Source organism: Schistocerca nitens, chromosome 2 (assembly GCF_023898315.1).
Source record: "Schistocerca nitens isolate TAMUIC-IGC-003100 chromosome 2, iqSchNite1.1, whole genome shotgun sequence".
NCBI lineage: Eukaryota > Metazoa > Arthropoda > Insecta > Orthoptera > Acrididae > Schistocerca > Schistocerca nitens.
Genome location: NC_064615.1, coordinates 283,357,455 through 283,376,071, shown reverse-complemented (window position 1 = coordinate 283,376,071; position 18,617 = coordinate 283,357,455).

Here is an 18,617-nt window from a genome sequence, read left to right as displayed (position 1 = left end):
TGGGAGGAAAACAATGAGAGAATTGATGGAGCCATGCTTGTGGATGAATGTCGTTACCAGAATTCTTAAATGTTTTGAATTTACGTGTAGTAATGAACAGCTTATAGTCAAAATCATCATGTCGGCGAGTCGCATATCGGTCATTGTTAGGTCGTGTCGGTGGTTCCATCTCAAAATTCGGTGCGCATTGCCAATTTCTTTCATAACTTCCGAAATGCCCTGTGTTATTATGTTGCGGCTTTTCCATATTTCTATGTCCCTCTTCCCGTGTTGGAGCGCGAGTGTCCTCTGAAATACGTAATTCTCGTATTACCTGTGTCAACTGATCTTGTACTTCCCGGATTTCTCTTTTGTACTGTGTATTGATTTGATTTTGATTTTGTTTGAATTTTCTAATTTGTTCATACTCTTCTGTGTCAGTGAAGGCTACAGGTCTTGTGTCATTCAGATCATCATCTACCTTTGTAGATAAGTTAGTGACCTGATCCGAAAGTTCGGCTACTTTCTCCGATAGTGAACACATTTCCTCAGTGTGTTTTTCTGAACCAAGTTTCAGAGTGTCCATTTGTGTTGAAATCGAATCTACTGTGTCCTTCAAGTTTTCCTGTGTTTTTGCAAGTTGCGTAACCGAATCGGTAGATGCAACTGAGTCAAATTTAGCTTGCAAGGTCTCGTGATTTTCATGAACAGTAGTTTGCAGTTCTTTTATGGCTGCTTCGTGATTCTGTAGTGCATTTTCATGCCGCGAAAAAATAGGTTGAAAATGCTCACAAATTTGTGTTTTTACGTCGTTACAGACTTTTTGACATTTCGATTCAATGTGATGTAACTCATTAGTTAAATCCTCACGTGTTTGTTCAAGTGTGGTGTCTAACTTTTGAAGATTTTGTTCCATTGCGTCTAACTGTTGCTGTGTTTGTCTCTGGTGTTGTTCCATTGTGTCTAACTTTTGAAGATTTTGTCCCATTTGTTTCTGATTTTGTTCAAGCGTTGTGTCTAACTTTTGAAGATTTTGTCCCATTGCGTCTAACTGTTGCTGTGTTTGACTCTGATTTTGTTTCATTTGCTGCATTAATTGCAATAATAATGTGTTAGTGTCTGGAATCTGTTTCTCTACACTTTTCGGCAGTGCATTTGCACCGGCAACATTTACATTTTGACAAGCAGAAATTGTGTCTTGACTTATTTGAGAAAACGGTGATGACCCAAAACCTGAATCTACAGTATTTGCGAAATTGTGTCCTGTCATTTCGGATTCCTGGGGCGAGCTGTTGCCGCCCGACCGATCGATAATGCTTCCCTGCTCACTAATTGTTTCACTGTCTACGCCATTGTTTGCCGCCCGCTCCATTTCCCTATGCACAATTACCAAATTATTACTTTGAACATCAGTTAATTCATTACTCGGTGGCGCTAACACACTGCTTTCGTTTTCACTGTCATTTCGCAGTTTACTTTGGAGCCTAGTATTACGTTTTTCACACGCCATTATTGTCACAGTATTTCACACGACAACACAGAAAAAAACAATTTGAAGAGCAAAAATAAGAGAACACATTAACATAACACTGAAAATAATATCTAGTTAATTGCAGCTGCGAAATACTTGGTGCAAATCTACATGCGTGCCACACCTGTTTTACTGTACAACAATGAAAGACTGCAACTACAAAGGAGATTCTCTCTACAATTACGCGCTAGCAATAAACAAAATCTACACTAATTACACAAACTACAAGAAAAAATCAGAAGATTCCAGTGAGGTATCCTAGGCTAAGGGTCGACATATGAAACGTCCCCTTTTATCAATTTATACATACGACTGTGCTTATACTGACACACAATATTTTGTTAGCGCAACGCAATCTGACTTTCAAAATTCCCTACAAAAGAATGGCCCTGACTAACATTAAACTATACCTTTCACAAATCACTTACCTCACAAAAATCTTCGCTGCTCAAGCTACTGCAATACAGCGAGCGCCACTACTGCCAGCTAAATAAAAGATTCAAACTATGGAAGGCACTAACTACTGATAGGGATAGTTAGCAAATGAAAGATATTAATAGAGAACAAACAATGTATTTACCTTGATATCATCATATATATAGCAGTTCATGACAAATTACAAAACTCCGCCATCTCTCTCCCCACATCCACCACTGCTGGCGGCTCACCTCCAACTGCCCAACGCTACGCGCTGTTCACAGCCAGCTGCCTAACACTACAATGGCGAGTATTACAACAATGAAAAGCAGCCACAGACTGCACACAGCACAGCCAGTGATTTTGATACAGAGGTGGCGTTACCAATAAAAAAACCTAAACAGCCTACTTACAGGTGAAAGGATATCAATGACACGATTCGCTGATGACATTGCTATCCTGAGTGAAAGTGAAGAAGAATTAAATGATCTGCTGAACGAATGAACAGTCTAATGAGTACACAGAATGGTTTGAGAGTAAATCGGAGAAAGACGAACGTAATGAGAAGTAGTAGAAATGAGAACAGCGAGAACCTTAACATCAGGATTGATGGTCACGAAGTCAATGAAGTTAAGGAATTCTGCTACCTAGGCAGTAAAATAACCAATGACGGACGGAGCAAGGAGGACATCAAAAGCAGACTCGCTATGGCAAAAAAAGCATTTCTGGCCAAGAGAAGTCTACTAATATCGAATACCGGCCTTAATTTGAGGAAGAAATTTCTGAGGATGTACGTCTGGAGTACAGCATTGTATGTTAGTGAAACATGGACTGTGGGAAAACCGGAACAGATGAGAATCGAAGCATTTGAGATGTGGTGCTATAGACGAATGTTGAAAATTAGGTGGACTGATAAGGTAAGGAATGAGGAGGTTCTATGCAGAATCGGAGAGGAAAGGAATATGTGGAAAACACTGATAAGGAGAAGGGACAGGATGATAGGACATCTGCTAAGACATGAGGGAATGACTTCCATGGTACTAGAGGGAGCTGTAGAGGGCAAAAACTGTAGAGAAAAAAAAATTCTTTCATATCGACCTAAAAAGAACAAGAAATAGACAATAAGGTATGGAACATACAAAAATAAACACATTACTGGGGATACTATTATGTTACCGGAATCACATACACTGACAACAAAACATAATGATAGTTGGGCTTAGTGACAAGAAAAATTCATGACAAAACTGGAGGGATATAATATAAGAGGGACAGAACATGAACGACTTCCTTCTTTTCAATAAGTCTGGGCCCGTCGTGTTTTAATCCAAGAGTGAGGACAGTGTTTTATCTACCACGTTTCCTGAAACTTACCTCACGCCATATGTCATAGCATGTGTCTCACTAACGAATAAAGATTATGGGTATTCAGAAGTCACCTTCCACCTGCATACATTCCCTAGGGTGACAGACAGATGCATTCTGAACACCACAGTCACCAGTTACACAGAATGTTTTGAACCTTTCCTTCACATTGCTGTCACCTACTTTCTCAAGACATTTAAGAGGACAGTGGCAATTAGGTCCTTCATCCTTTTTACATGCAGATTTTCCAGGAAGAAATATAAATCCTTCATCTGTTTTGCATCTCTTCCGATTAAACTTCCGTTGTGATGTGTATTCCCATGTTTTCGGAGAGCATTCCATCGTCTGTTCTTCTGCTCCTTCGTAACAGCTATCTAAGACAGTGACAGACTGCTCAGAATTAAAGACAAATTGAAAACTTCCTCATATTACCTGAATAGCAGCAAAGACTATTATTATTATTATTATTATTATTATTATTATTAGTTCTACAATATAAGAAATATATATATATATATATACCAACAAGCAATCAACAGCAGCCATTCACTAATAACTTCGTATTCCATGCATTTCAGCATCATAATGGTACATACATGCACTTACCATAATGTTCGTGAAACATACTAAGTACAAAATATCTGAAAATTTACATACGTCTGACTCAGTGGGATTGTACTCAGGATCCTGGGCAGACATATCAAGATCGCTAAGAAGATCTTGATTTTCCTGTAACTCGTCAAATGTGCCTACAATCTCGGAAAACGTACATTGGCGCCACTTAGCGCCAGTCATTTTACCCTTCACTTATCATCTTTTTCCTGCGGCAAGCAGACACAGCCGCTTACCATAAAGCATTGCCCTAAATTCTGATGAGTGAAATTGGTTCATTTGCTTGGAGTGGCACCGGTTGCCCTATAACTCGAAATAGGCGGCAGTGGCGCTTTAACATTGTGTTCCCCCGAGTCGCTCAGTTGCTGGAAAGAGATCAGGGCAACAGAGAAACTTAAATACTCATTTGAGAGAATACTGAAGTATTTCACGAGCAGCTGCTGCTAGCTATGCGAATGGAGTGTCAAAAAGTTCATCATTTCAGGGTGAGACCGTCTGGCGCATTAAAAGCATTGGTGCGATACTGGACTTTCAAAATTACTTCCTTTGAGTAAAATACTGAATTTAAGCCATTTCAAGACCAGTAGCCGTCAAGAAACCGAATGAGGTATCAAAAAGATAATGCTTTCTGAACACAACTTGAAAATAAAAAAAATAAAAATTTAAAATCTGAAGTGAAAATGTTGTGAAATGTTCTAAAATTAAGAAATAAAATAGAGAAACATTTTGCGCACTTTTGAATGATTCTTGAAATCATGAATAGCGAATGAATTATCGATTAAGTGTTTAAAGTTCGACGTTTAACTTACAATCCTAGAATTTTAAGCAGTACTACAGGATATTTGTCTGCTCTTATAGTCAGACCGTGCTTTCTGGTGCTGGTATGGCCTTGGTATACGCTCTAAGACAAAAAAAAGCGACGAATCATGAAGGAATTATCCGAATGGGATGGAAATCGGTAGATGTGATGTACATGTCCAGACAAACATATTATTACAGTTTCAGAAAAAAAATGGGTGATTTATTTAAGAGAAAAAGTTTAAAAAATCGAGCAACTCATTAACGCGCTACTCCACCTCTGGCCCTTGTAATGGCACTTCCTCGGACGAGAAATAAAAATCAAAAATTAGCTCCCAATACCCCAAAGATTTCCCCCAAGTCCCAAATTCCCAGCAAAGTGAATAAGAGAACGAAGTTCCATTTATCACTATTATTAGGACAATAACAAGTAATGAAATTAGGAATCTAAGACTTGACAATTTAGCAATCTACGAAAGAAAGATTAAATTTCAGTAAAATTAAAATCAAAATCATAATAAATCGCAAAATTAGCATAAATTACCATTCGCAAAGTTGAACCAACGATCCCAAAGAATACTCCGTGTGAGTACTCTTTGGGAATCGTGAGTATTGTCTAAGTATAATTCAATGCATTGTCACTACGTTAGGAGAGTTAGCTCAATGCTCATACGTGTAGGCGCGCTTAGATTGTTTTTGAGATTGAATAATTGCGATCTATTATGACTTAGTAATACGATATTCTGACTTCAAATATCACGGCATTAGAATTCGAACGGAGGACTTTTACCTACTAGAATAAAGTGAACTTTTAACTAGATAATTGAACTAAACATTACTTAGACAGTGATTTAGGCAACGAACACTGATTGACAATTTTCATTCATAATAGCCAGTGGTTCAAAAAATGGCTCTGAGCACTATGGGACTTAACATCTGTGGTCATCAGTCCCCTAGAACTTAGAACTACTTAAACCTAACTAACCAAAGGACATCACACACATCCATGCCCGAGGCAGGATTCGAACCTGCGACCGTAGCAGTCGCGCGATTCCGGACTGCGCGCCTAGAACCGCTAGACCACCGCGGCCGGCTTAGCCAGTGGTTTATGGAACTTCAGTGATAGGTCCGAAGCATATAATTTAAATCCCCCCCAACACCTGGGAAAGTTTTCTTCTCAAGGCTCCGTTAGGAAGTGACTGATATTGTGCAATAAAACACTCTCTCGTGCCAAGTCGTGCATCTGTGATTTAAAATACTATCAAATTATTGACATGAAACTCCCGAGTAATAATTACGCGCAGCGATAATATTTGACTGTAGCGCTCGGCTCTTGTGTAGAATCTTTGACTCAAATATCAAGCCCACTGTTGCGATTTCTTACATACTTGAAATTACGACCAGCTTGTAGGGAATTTGTTGTGGATATGACTGTATTGGTTTTATCATTAATATTTCATCATTAATCAGTTAAACATCGATTACGAACGATTAATTACGATTCCTGGTGAAGTAAATATCTCACGCACGTCGACATTTCGGTTTAGCACTGTTATTTTGTGTAACGTCGTCTTCGTAACTTGATAACGATCTCAACACTCTACCGACTGTCGCCGAGTTTTAGCCGAGGCCAAGTACAAATCAAACCAAATCATCAAGAAGAAGAGGCGTTATACCCCCTTGCAATGGTCGCGGCTTGAGATTGACTGATACCGTTGTTGGTATCCCACCGCTGTCCAGGGCGTCTTCAGACACATTTTCGGTCTGCGATCCCATTGAGTGGAGTACAACTCTCTTCAGAGATGGGTCTCGCTTCGAACTGAGCTCCGATGACCAGCGAGATGCCACGGACAGTGATTGGATAGCAACCTGACTGTCACCCGCCAGTCAAGACTGATGGTCTTTGATGCCATTTTGTTTTCATAGCAGTGCTCCCTTGGCTGTCATCCACGGCACCATACAGCACAATCCATTTTATTACCCTTCATGGCAAGCCATTCCGGGCTTACATTTCAGTACGATAATGCCCGCTCTCACAACGCGAAAGTTTCTACTGCTTGCCAAACCTTACCTTGGCCGGAAAGATCCGCGAATTCCTCCCCAGCTGAGAACGTTTGCAGCATTACCGGCAAGGACCTCCAACCATCTCGGGATTCTGACGATCCAACGCAACAGTTGGACTACATTTCTCCTGATATCCCTCAGGGGGACATCCAACAGATCTCTTAATCAATGACAACCAGAATCACTGCTTCCCTAAGGGCCAGAGACGGATCAAAGCATTATTGATTTTCTCAATTTGTGAAGCTCTTGCTCTTGACTCAGTCATCCAATTTTTCTGAAACTGTAACCATACGTTTGTCTGTTCATGTACATCACATCTACACAATACTGTCCCATTCGGATAATTCCTTCGTGGTGCGTCGGTTTATTTTCTTAGAGTGCCATAAAGAGTAAAAAAGTTCCAAAAATTTATGGTATCAAAAATTTTTCAATACAGAATCCTTTAAATAACAGGAAAGAGAATGTACATTCTCAGCTGGCACCTCATTTACTGTACATGACTTCCAGTATCATTCAAACGTGCGCCAAATATTTCACTAACATATTTTATTTCTTATTTTTAGGCAAATTGTTTCTGCATTTAAAAAAAGAATATTTGCCAATACGTATTGTATTTGTTCTGATTTGGGTCAACATTTTCGAAGATATCTCCACTGTGACTTTGGAGTTTCGAACACTTTATGATATGGAATCTAACGGAACTGTTGAAAATCACTTATTACGCAGTTTAATTTTTGTTGCTATTGCGGTTGTGTATCTAGAAAGTAACATGTTCGTAATTTTTTGTCAGGATGCGAAGTTATTATTTAACGTTATATACACCTCAATACCACCTTTCGAAATCAATCCATTTGTTATCTTTATTTTCGTTCAATGCACTGAGAGAAACACAAGCAGTAGTGACATGCGGGTAACTGGTGACTGTCTTAGGTGCCACGGCCTTGACTCCCATTTTAGGTGTCAGTCCACGTACATGCAACCAGAAGTAGCTTGGGGTGATATCCAACGTTTCTCAACTATTCTGATTTTGTAACAAGACTGTCTTTGCTGTGTGTAGATGACACGCCCTACAGAAAAGTCGCCGCAGTTCCGCAAGACAACACGATTTCTATATACGACATCAGTCAATTTGATGTTAAAATCAGGGATCAGTGGAATTCCGGTCGAAATGTACACAGATTTTCAAGTCGATTTAGCTCCCATTTCAACAGTAACGTACCGTAGATCCCTCGAACAAAATACTGTGCCCAGTGTAAGAAATCAAGGTCCTAGAAGAACACCACAAGTTATCAGCTAAACTACAGTCCATTGTAGAACCCTATAACATATCTTGAGCTCAAACACAATAACGTACATTGGTTAGTTGGCCACCTCCATGCCCAGTGTTAGATGCCCAGTTTCCTCTGAAGCTAGCACCCATCATGTTTCAGAATATTTTTATGCCCATTTCCCTTGATAAAGCAGTCGATCACTGACTCTGCATAACTATAATCCACCTCCAGTTTCTTTTTATTGCTTTCCTTCTACTTCTCTGTTAGTGCAGTGAAGAGACTGCACAACTGAGAGCCGACGAGGACATGGCATGCCTATTTCTGTCGAAAAAGAACAGCACTGCTTGTAGAAGCTTTTTAATTCCTATAACGAGACCCGCCTACGAAAACAGATTAAAATGACAGCATCCAGCAATGTCATATGGACTAAAGATCAATACCTTCATAACAGTGACAGTGAAAAGTACTGCCTATAACCATAAAAAATCTGTGGATTACCTGTCAAAGAAGCTGTCACGAATATACTGATATGAAGAATATAATAGGACATACATACTTCATAAAGGAATAAGACAACAATGGTGGTAACTACAGTAACACCAACATAACGCAAGTAACAAGCAAATAAACAGTGACAGAACCACCGATATAGAATGGATGTCAAAACCTATCAGACATATGTAAAAATGTATAATAACAAACTTCATTTAATAATTACCTTTAAAGTTAGAAATACTGTACCAAAATTACGTACCATTTACTTATAACCTGATGATGGCAGTTCAGCCAAAATAGGCCTATTGTAAAATAAAAGCGACCAAACTTAGCAGCGTACTTGGAATTACAAATTATAAGAGATAGTTTAACATGTTTACTTAAGTTTTACTGGACGGACCTCGCAATGTCTGCCAGTACTGTGTGACAAGATCCCAGTTCTGACGGAAACAGCAAAGTTACAGAGTACTCAAAAAGAGAACGCTTCACTTTTGGCTTCTGCAGAGTGAAGGCTTCTTTTGACTAGGAGCTCTGGAGTAATGAATTCATGCTAGGTGACAGAAGGGTGATGACTTGATGTTAGCAGTTTGAAGAGCGAAGACTTGTTGCTGGACATCTAATGGGACCAGCCTTGAGGCTGCACAGGAAGATGTTTTCACTCGAGTGCCGAACACGGAGGCAGACCTGAATTCAGATTCTCGAGCCGCTATTGCTGCCGCTTTCCGCATTACGCTACCAGTTCGTAAGATGGGCTATAGTTTCAATCGCCGATTCTGTAGGGACGCAAATTAGTTTACTCTCTTCAGGAGCCGGTTGTTCCATTTTAGTACTTCGCAGAGAGGTAGTTTGCTAATAATATGCATTTTGGCAATCTCATTACTACTACCCGATCCTATCTTTCCGTGTTATTCCTGAAATTTACTAACCGTGCTTACAGCCACTGGTTGTGTTCTTGTGTTATTTGCATAGCTTTGCACTTGTCGTGTTCAGCCACTTTTGCCAAGGTTAGAATTCACGAATACAACGCCCTTGTCCAATTACATGGTGTTCAGTTGCTTGTATCAGTGGGTAAATGGTGTGTTTTACTTTTGGATGACAAATTTTACTTTTATAGTGACCACTTGTTTCTGTTAAAGGTTAGATGACCCCTCCTCTCATTAATGATGTGGTTCCCATATTCTCATGGTTCATTGAGCCACCCATGTTAGTTATCATTCAATATCACACTTTCCTTCAATTCATTTGCATGATCATATGGGGTGCTTCCCTTCTCTGTAGGTCATCAGAGATCAGACTCCAGCATCATAGGGGTATATCGAACAGCACAACAGCCAACCGAGAGTCTGTCGACCCTTAGCCAGGATCTTCGAAGCCTGGAACGCTGCCGGCCGAAGTGGCCGTGCGGTTAAAGGCGCTGCAGTCTGGAACCGCAAGACCGCTACGGTCGCAGGTTCGAATCCTGCCTCGGGCATGGATGTTTGTGATGTCCTTAGGTTAGTTAGGTTTAACTAGTTCTATGTTCTAGGGGACTAATGACCTCAGCAGTAGAGATGGGCAAAACTGTTCTTTTCAGAGATTGGATCAGAACTGTTCACTCCCTGAAATGAATTAGCTGTTTTTCATGACTCACCACTCATTTACAAAAGAAAATAAATGAAAGGCACATTGCCCTTTAAACTTGGTTTATTCCAGTACTATACCTGTATTTTGATCTTATTTGATCCTATTTTGAAGTAACATAGATAATGAGTAAGAATTTTGTATTGTTTATTGAAATTTCCACGATATGACAAAGTTTTTGATTATTGATTTATTTTGCACTAGCGTGGTTTTTTGGGTGATCGGAAAATGTTGTAACTTGAGATTTACATTAACAATATATTTGGCTATAATGTATTAAAATTTCATTAACCTCATACAAATACATCGCAAGCCATATATTTTTCCTTTCGAAGACGCCTAAAATCGCAAAATCCGTACCAGAATAAGAAAAAAAAATATAAATTTGACTGTAAAACGAAAGTGCTGCATATAGCCTTACGCAGAATAAAACAAGGAAAATATTGGTGTATCACATTTTGCGATACGTTTATCGGTTCGCTCGTAATTAAAGCGTAAATTCGAGTGTCCATAATAAAAATCCTATAGTAAGAGTAGTCATCAGGAACCTAATCTAATCAGTTTAAACAAATAAAAATAAAATAAAAACAATTGATGTATACATAACATAATAATGTAATATACATAGCGGTATTACTATGAAGAACAATATCCAGTGGGGACAAACTCCGATGCAGAGGCGCTGAGTCGAGCAGATCGAGCCGCGAGCTGTATTACTGCGTGAGCTGAGACCGCAGAGACCAGAGTGACACCAGAGTCGCTTTGCTCGACGCTCTGGCTAGAGTCGAGACGGTGGGGTGAGCGTTGAGCGGGCGAGTTCCGAGGGTGGGGGGAGCTCACCCGCTCCGAGACAAATCGTCCGCTCCCTTGCGAGCAGGTTTTTGCAAGTAGTTCCTATGTTATCCGCTAGGTGGCTCTCTGTCCTGTTGCTGGCATCAACTGCCCAGAGGGCAGGACGTGCGACTGAAACGATCGCCGACAGAGTGCGATGCGAAGTTAAGCTGCGCCAGACACTGCACAGTGCACACGGCAGACGACGCACAGAGACTGCCCGGCATATGTGAAACACAAAATCCAATGGGGCACTGCACAATGCAGGCAGCCAAGGTAGAAGCAGGGCAGAGGCCGGCGCTGGCTGTGTTGTGTGGCGTGCACTGTGCTCTGACCAGCAGAGGCGCTGCTGATATGCTCCGTCTCTCTCTCTCTCTCTCTCTCTCTCTCTCTCTGCCTGGGAAACGTTTGGAGCTACCGTTCTTTTTTTCTGAATCACTGATTGTTCACTCCTTTGAAAGATTGAACTCTATGAATTAGTTCAAGAGCGGATCCCCCATCTCTACTCAGCAGTTGAGTCCCATAGTGCTCCGAGCCATTTGAACCATTTGAACCTGGAACGCTCCGAATTTCCTTGTGAAATTTTCTTTTAGATGATTGAAATTTTCTCCGCAAAGATAAGAACGAACACTTAATAATAAATGAACGCAATGTTGTAGCCTGTAGTCGAAAGACTAGTTGGAGGCAGCTCTCCATGCCCTTCTGATAACGACATCCTCCTGATTAGTCCCTGCCCAGAGATTCGAATGGGGCACTATTTACCTTCGAAATATTTGACCCAAGAGGACGCCATCATCATTTAACCATACAACAGAGCTGCACGTCCCCGAGAAAATTTATCGCTGTAGTTTCCCCTTGCTTTCAGCCGTTCGCAGTACCAGCACAGCAAGGCCTTTTGGTTGATGTTACAAGGCCAGATCAGTTAACCATACAGACTGTTACCCCTGGAACTATTGAAGAGGCTGCTGCTCCTCTTCAGGAATCACGCGTTTTTCTGGCCTCTCAACAGACATGCCTCCGTTGTGGTTGGACCTACGATACGTCTATTTCTATCGCTGAGGTAAGCAAGCCTCTCCACCAACGGCAAGGTCCATGCTTCATGGAAATGAACTCAAAGAACTGTAAGTTGCGAGCGCTTTTACTGAGTTGTAATTCTTTCAATGAAATTTTTTGCACCCAGAGGTGTGTCTCACAGTGCGCTTCTAACTGCAAGGTATATATATTAATAACAAAAAAAGGTAAGATCCTATCAAAAACTGCCGACCCCCCCCCCCCCCCCCCCCCCAAGGAAGCCAACACTCCCAATGAGAATCATTGCCGCCTGCTGTCGACCAACTGAAACTGAGACCACCATCGAGAGCGGACCTCCCCAGATTGGAAAACGCAAAACTTTCGTCCCACGCACACATGACAAGAATAATCTATAACAAAACCACGAAAAGAGTGGTAGAAAACCAAGCAACATCGCATAGCGATATGTTACAGTCACGTCACAGCACGTATATAAGAATACAGAGTATTGCTGTGGTAACATTGAATCAAATGTTCTCGGGCTGGAAGCCGTATCAAACTCCATGATTGTCAACTAATTACTCAAGCCTCTCTCATGGTGAGAGACATAGAAGCTGTGCCATGTCGGTGCTAAAGGAAGGACTTAACATCGTACTTTCGCCGCATGACATCCCTCTCCTTGAGAAAATAAGTGGCATCAGTCAGGCAGTCCTCAAGTTACCCAGTGAAATGGTGGTCGAAATAGGACGTGAAACGGGCCGAATCCTTTGATGGCAAAGCGTCCAGTACCAAATATGACCAGGACTGACTGTTTGGCCTGCAAATATTCTGAGAAACGGAAAGCATTCTCCCTACCGACGAAGATCTGCGCGCTGCTAGACGAAGATTTTTCCGTAGGCTCAGACGCGACCCAACATCGAGAATTATATAAAAAAAGACACTGAACCCGCCATCGATTTACTGAGGGTGACGTGGTGAGTAGTTCCGATGTGGTCGCGCTGTTTACTAATACAGTATGCACATCAGTCCTCCGACCTGGTATTCCAGTTCTCTGAACTGAACGTAGTTGAGCTATTTAGGCACACTCTTACCACATAATATTTTTTGTACAATGACAAGTATTACGATTGGACGGACGGTCTTGCCATGGAAAGGCCATTAGTTGAGAAAGCTCTAAGTATAATTTCGAGGATATTGGCTTAGAGACGTCCCCATTAAAGCATACTTGTTTCTTCCGATACGTCGACGTCTTTTTCGTCTCTAGGCCCCACGGGCGTGAAAAACTTGACCAGTTCTTGGAACATCTCAACAGCATCAACAGTAACAACTAGTACACTGTAAAAGTAGAAAAATACGACGTCTTGCCCTGTCTCGACCTCCTCGTCCGCCGCAAACTAAACTGATGCCGTGGCCACAGCGTCTACAGAAGACAACAACCCGTACTTTTCGACCATCAGTCATCATCAGCCAACTATGGTATATCGTGGAAGACGATATTAGCCGCTGATAACTTGCCCCCATCAGCTGAGCTACAGCGATTACTAACCTCAAGCAAGAATCGCAATAAGGATGGAAATGTTTAGTTTTATAAAGAAAATTTGGTAATATTTAGGATGTAATGCGGAAGAGTGCAGCTTCAATAGCATCTGAGTGATAGTGGGCTACATCTGTGGCAGAGATGCTGCACTGTGAGAGACTGTTAGTAGAACCTTTGTTTATGAGTGGAGTACAGTCTTAGAAAGAGAGAGGAGGAGTCGAATTGTATCTCGTGATGGAGTAACATGTGTTTAGGCCATGTTGTGTGCCGGCAATAATTTTCTCATATTATTTTTCATTTATGGAGAGACATTTCGTAAATTCATACAGAAGACTTGAAAAGGTACTGTAATAGCGCATTTGCCGAAACATCCAAGTGTAGTAATTAGGTCAGGGATTTAGAACTGGACATTTTTATGATAATGTAACAACGTGTAGTTCAGTGATTTTTTCCTCAAAGATGGATAGCACACGTGTTTGTAAGAAAGTAAAGAGAATTTTTTCATGTTTTTTTCACTATTAACACAAAGTGAACTTTTAATATTTTAAGTGCTGAAATATTTTGTCTTAGTGATGCAAAGTTTTGTTAATAGAATTACTTAATTGTTTCTCCAACAATCAGCATTCGTCTCTTTATTTCAAGTTTCACACATATAATTTTGGTTTTCCAAGTTTCTCAGTAATAGGATTTTAACTGATAACGATTTATTAGCACAGAAGTTTTGTGGATGGCTCTACGGTTTGAAGCATACATAGCACATTGCATTGTTAGTAGCTTGAATTTTTATTTTTTAACTAGCATAGCAGCAGCAGCCACAGCGGTTTAGAGATAACAGCAGCACAACATTTATTCATTGCACAAACAGGTAGGTCATTTATAATTTAAGGGTGATACAATTAACATTTGTCGCACGGAGTGGCCGCGCTGTTTGAGGCGCCATGCACAGTTTCATGGCCCCTCCCGCCAGAGGTTCGAGTCCTCCCACGGACGTGTGTGTGTGTCTTGTTGCTAGCATAAGTTAGTTTCAGTTACTTTCAGTTAGTGTGTAAGTCTAGGGACCGATTACCTCAGTAGTTTGATCCCTTAGGAATTCACACACATTTGAACAATTTGAATTAACATTTCAACAGTGCCATACTTTTCAGACAGGGCATTTTCGGTAGTTATTTATATTTAATATTTTTCTCGCAGTCAGATTGCTTGTATTATTGCTAACAGGTCAGTTTTCTTACGTTTAACAGATCAGACAGTACTCCCGCCACAAGTGCCGCATTACACAGTTTAATGTTGCATTTCTGGTTACCTTTTGCACTGAAAATCTCTTTTCAAGAATTAAGAGATTACTTACAAACTTAAATATCAGCTAAACTGTTTCTCTAATCACGAGTTCAGCTCCACATTACCACACAGACAAAATAACAGTAAATATAGCTATAAACTACCATACAAAAAAACTAATTAGCCGCTTTCAAGGCTACCGACGAACAGCAGGAGAAGAAACTTCCTTTCTTGCCGTTCCGTTGCTTCGTGCTGGGAGAGATAAACCGCCTCCTGAAAAAAACATAATCAAGTCGATCCTCAGGCCTCCCACAAAAATCTGGCAATTACTGAGAACCGTTAAAGAAGCGACAGCCCTTAAAACACCTGTGGTCTGCCAGATACCTTGCCGCGCGGGGTAGCCGAGCGGCCTGGGCGCCTTGTCACTGTCCCTGTCGGAGGTTCGAGTCCTCCCTCGGGCATGGGTGTGTGTGTTGTCCTTAGCGTTTAAGTTAGATAAAATAGAATGTAAGCCTAGGGACCGATGACCTTAGCAGTTTGGTCCCATAGCAACTTACCACCACCAAGATAACTTCCGAGTGTGGCCAGTCTTACGTTGGACAGGATCGAAGCAGGAAGGAGTGTTAAAGGTTTCACTGCCTACACTACACAGAAAAACACGCTTTAACTGAGCATGCGCACTAAAACGATAACCGGATCAAATCTGAAGAAAACTCTGTCGTGGCTCACAGTAACAATTTCTGGGACTACGTAATTAAAGTAGCGATTGAAATAAAAATCACCGTTAACACCCTTAATAGGGGCGGCTGCCTGCGACCTAGCACGGTGGTGGATCCACTGAGCGCGAGGTTTAAGCGATCGAATTGAACGCAGACTCAAGGCGTTCCCCTAGTCAGTGATGCCGAGGGCACCACTGACGACCGAGCTAGGTAGCGCAGTGGTTACCACATTGGACTCGCATTCGGGATGACGACGGTTCAATACCGCGTCCGGTCGTCCTGACGTAGGTTTTCCATGATTTCCCTATCGCGTCAGCCAAATGCCCGGATGGCTCTTTTGAAAGTGCACGGCCGGCTTCCTAACCCCATCCTTCCATAATCCGATGAGACCGATGATCTCTCCGTTTGGTTTCTTCCACCAAATCAACCAAACAACCAACCAGTGACGTCACAGCCGTCTGCTGGCGCACATAATGGTGTAGCAGCAGCTCATCAGCATTTATTACACTTGACAATGCCAAGAATTACTTTGTTGAAAGCTCCTTGCATTTAACCATTTGAAACCCCTGGAAGTCGTAGAGGTTTTTTTTTTTAATGTCCCAAGAAGTTTATCACATTATCCAGAGTTCTGTCTGATACATAATCGTCATCACTATGTAGTGCAAAAAGAGTTAGAAATTTGACATGATAAAAGTAATAATAATAATAACAATAATAACACCGCTTCATACATAATTCCGTTTCCTGGTTGGCAGGGAGTCTTTTTACGAGAATGTGTTAAGTGAATATACATAAATTCTTTCATGTTTCATCTTTCCGTTTTATATCGTGTGAAAATGAAACCAAAGAAAAATTAAATATGAATCCGTAATTTTCAGTGGTGTGAACTTTGACTAAATACCTTCATGTTATTTGATAGCCCAAGTCGTTCTTTTTTTTAGGTGGTGACATCTTTGATCAGCGTTAAAAAGTTGGAGCTGTAATTAGTTAATCAGAGAACGGCCATCGCTCTTCGTCAGGCAAACACCGTTCTTTGATCATTTAAAATCCAGCCTTCCGGTTGCATAGCCGAACGCGTAGATTCTGACATATTTTCCTGATTAAGGAGGCACTTTACGAACATACCTTAATATAGGGATGCTTAAAAGTCACTACTCTGTTACAGAAATGCAAGAGAGAATTCATATGACGCTGCGGAGCGATTTATATTATTTGGAAGACAGCAGTCATACATACAGTGGTGAACATAGGGCCTCGATCACAAATGAAATTTGTTCTTGGTGATCTCCTTAGGGAACATTTAAAACACTCTCGGAAAACTATTGATACCAAGCCTCTAGTAAGATGTTCCTAACCTATGTATGACCTAGCTGCATGTTCATCGTTTTATTTAGTCGTATGAGACGTAAACAGTGATAAAGATACACATAGCATTGCATAATGGTACTTAATGACAAAACATATAACGCATATGCCTAGAAGTTTGACAAATTACTGGAGTTAAGTATTGTTGCTGTGCAGAGAACAAATTTGGAGAGGTTATGTACAACATATTTTTAAAATTTTTGATGTGAACTTTATTCTCCTACTGCAAGCTTGGACGCTCTGCACACCGATCACAGCTTACCCACTTTTCAAGGAGGAGATGACCGACTAGTGTCGCCAAACTATCAAAGTGACCACTTCTCGTCCTCTACAAACTCAACATTGCAGTACGAGAATATTCGTTTATATTTTCTCTTGTAGATATCTATTGGCCGAGTGCTGTTACGGTTCTCCACAAGCATTACTGCTATGCTCAGTAAAGCACACCTCCATCTACATATGTACTCAGTAAACCAGAGTGAAGTGCATGGCACAGGGCGCTTGGCGTGCTACAACATGTTAGGGTATCTTCCCATTTCAATTTCTTAGACAAAGTGGGGCGAATTACTGCTTAATGTCTCTGTGCATGCTGTAATGAGTCACGTTTTATGTTCATGGTACTTAGGCGAGCGATACTTAATACGGATTTTTGAAATATTTTTAAGTAAGCTTTTGTGGGATAGTTTGCGTCTATCTTGAGGAGCCTGCAATTTCAGGTAGTGCGGCATTTCTGTAACGCACTGCCTTGTGTAGGACAACTCTGTGACATACTAAACATACGAAATTATATGTTCCAGAGACATATAAAATCTCGCCTTTATCAGTAATTATGAATACAGGCTAAACAAATTAGTTACAGTCTTCAACAGAGGCGGGATTCGAATTGAGGTCTCCTGCTCGCTTGGGAGATTCACTAATCACTGCGGCACCCTAGCACTGCGGCTAACACAACTGCATGGTAACGTCAATATGGGCTGAGGCGTGAATAGGAGTTTGTATTAGTGAGGGAGACGTACTGGGGTAGTCCGTGCATCCGTGACAACTGTAGTGTCAGGGTGACCCAGTTGTTAGCGTATCTGCCTAGTGAGCAGAAGAACTGGCCTTGGTGCAAATTTTGATTCATTGCTTTGGCCTGCCTTCGCTATCATAAACCTGCGACAGTTCGTACTGCCCATTTTTTTTGCATACTTTCTGTATCACCCATCAGTCGTATCTGATGTGGTTGCCAGACGCTTGAGCAATTTTCTACGACTAGACCCACCAGTGACCATCTATGGAAAGTCTTAGCTGGTGCAAAACTTGTCTGTCAGGTCAATATACTAAGTGAACAACAACGCTACCAACATACGCCCCTGTCACACGCATGAAGTTACTTCCATATCTGTCGACGACTTTCTATCCAAGATAACGTACTCCATCCTCCCTACCAAGAAATCCTCAACCTAGTCAAGCCAGTCTCTAATTTTGTTTCATACCCTGTATAACTGCACTTTTGTTAGCAAACGTTGTTGTCGTAATGATTCACGTACTTTTCAGAAGTCAAGAAATACTACTTCTACCTGAATTCCTTGATTCCTGGATCTCAGAATGTCATCAGAGGAAAGCGAGGATAGTACCGCTTGGTACATAAGGGAGGTCATTCTGTTCGAGATTCCCTCATTGTGTTTGAGATCAGATTGTGTTCTAGCATTGACAGATCTAAGTCAAACATATGAGAAAGTGGT